The sequence below is a fragment of the Microtus ochrogaster genome, unplaced genomic scaffold (assembly GCF_000317375.1).
Source record: "Microtus ochrogaster isolate Prairie Vole_2 unplaced genomic scaffold, MicOch1.0 UNK8, whole genome shotgun sequence".
Taxonomy (NCBI): Eukaryota; Metazoa; Chordata; class Mammalia; order Rodentia; family Cricetidae; genus Microtus; species Microtus ochrogaster.
Window position 1 is genome coordinate 5,547,524 of NW_004949106.1, and position 2,476 is coordinate 5,549,999.

General features: G+C 42.6%; 1 pseudogene; it reads right to left on the minus strand.

Moving 5' to 3' along the window:
* Nucleotides 1-494: 494 nt before the first annotated feature.
* Nucleotides 495-1,855, minus strand: LOC102000104 (annotated as a pseudogene).
* Between the last annotated feature and the right edge of the window lie 621 nt (nt 1,856-2,476).

A 2,476-nucleotide genomic window follows, 5' to 3' on the forward strand; every position in this document is an offset into this window, starting at 1 on the left:
TTCCAGTACCATAAGAGTAGGGATGTCTGACAAAGTCATAAAAAAAATCATACTGCTAATTATGTAAATACCCACAATAATTTTACGTTAGTGTATATACATATATATATATATGTTGTGTGTGTGTGTGTATATATGAAATTTTCTACTTTTAACTTTTTTTTATTTCAAGATAATTTATTTTCAAAATGGGTCCACAACATTAGCATCTGGTCCATTCTGCCAAATGTACCAGCTACATATGCTTTTCAGCAACTGAGAGCACATTTTGTTATCATGTCTGAAAAGTAAATAAAAACCCATATAAAATAAATACCCAAAGTTCCCATAGGAACACAGGTACATGTGACCTAACTCTTAACCTTCCATAATGCATATGTGCCAATCCCTACCCTTACAAAGACATTCCAAAAACTAGTAGGAATTAAGTTAAATGGTCTTCTAAATCACTTAATTCAAGCTAAACTTGCAGGTAAGAGCTACAAGAACGGCATCTATACATTGATGCTAGTGGAAGCACAGGCTGCTGGGTGATGGTCCATCCCACTCTCCTGGGCACAAGACATAGGCAGAGTGCCAACATCCTGCTCCTCCACTTTTGGTGGGAAGCCATGGCCCTGGATGAGCTTCCTGAGTTGCTATACTGGCCTTGACATTGCATAGTGGACAGAAGGCCTCTAGAACCCATTGAAAGTAGATGCAGCAGCAATGGTGCATGCACCAATGTTTTCCAAGAGCATCCAGTCACCCACATGCATTCAAGGCAGGTTACAGTACTAGACAATCCAATCCGATCAAGGCCATCACATCTTGGTCCCCAAATGCTGGGTGAGTAATACTTCTCATGTGGTTTAAGTCTCTTGGGGAGCAAGACCTTCACATATGCGTGATCAAAAAGAATGCAGTTAAGTGATCACTTATTATTTTGATCATATACTCCATCATTCATGTAATACATGAAGGTTTGCTCATTTGACTGATCATCATCGTCAGAGCTGGTCTGTTCTGACCATATGATTTTCTTTGGAAATGATATTGACTGCCAGTGGGAAAGTCAAAGATGACATAGTGTCTGCCTGGCTCATCTGTGACCTCACCCTAGAGTCTAGTGGGAAATACTTGTCCAGAGCTGGGTTGATTGCACATGTGGTCTTTTCAAATTTAAGCTTCCTGTCCTCAGATCCAGGAAAGCCGCCATCAATATCAAGCAGACACATGCAGAAACCAAATTCTGTTCCCATGTCAAAGACACAGCGGGCATTTGGACAGGGCCTGTACAAAGGTCTCAGGATCAGTACATATACCTCCACATGGAAGCTGACTCCAATCACATCAATATTTAGTTCCTATCTGGTCCCAGGAGAAGTCTGCTGGTTTTGAGTGTGGCACCAAACTTAAAACTAAGGTAACAAACTGCTCTGGAACCATCAGTGGCAATCCACAAAACTAACTCTTCCTTTGGATGTGTTCTAGCAGCTATCATCAACTGAACCTCACTGTCGAAAGTCATCAGAGACACTTGCTACATGGATTTGCATAGATAATCCTCTGTAGAGGCACCCTGAGCCCCTCACGAATCAAGCTTGTTTGCACAGTCAGAACCGGTCCCAACGGCAGCTAGGGTGTTCACTATGACTCTGCTTCCATTGCTTTTGACTGCATAGGGCGTGACATGGGAAAGAGCTTTTAACCATCTTAGATGTTTCTTCTGAATGTCTCCAAGGTCCATGACATAAAAAGCATTATTATCTTCAGAGGAAAATACTTTATTAAATTTTTGGTTCAGAATGTCCTTGGCAGTAAAGCCTTCATTAAAGATATGGCAGTTAAACTCTTCCTTATTAAAGTTGTTCATGGTTCTCCATGAGCCAAAAAGAACAACAACAAACAAACAAATGAAAAAGAAAAACAAAACCCCAGAGATGGAATTAAATTATTGCCAGTTCCTCACAAGGCAAGCTACCCAGGAACTCTAAACATGGTTTCCTTAGCACAGTACGTGGACTCTACTGGCAAGCCCCGTGGAGACTGCGCTGCTGAACCAACTGGTCAACCTTGTGGTCCAGCGGCCACAGATGCAGTCTGAGGTGGTGCCTAACTGCTGACTGAGGGCTGTTGGTGGCAGCTGCTGCAGGAACTGACCCCCTTCTGGACTTACAATGTGTCCTCCACAAGCCACAGGCCATCTAACAAAAACCCCAACAACCATCAGGAGAAGTCCTTTTTGTTTGTCAAGGATGTCCAGTAGATTCCCAAACATGACAAGCTATTGCTATTGCCTGTGATTTTCCCCCAGAGGTGGAAGGTTAGTCCCTATCCTTGAAGATACCATGCACCTCAGACACAGGCCCCAATGGTCCCTGAGCTGGAATTAACCTGAAATCCTTCTCTTTGAGAGATATCTTTCAGGGTAATGGAGGGTGTCGTGCAAATTTCCAAAGAAGGAAAACCGCAAACACTCCCACACAGCTACATA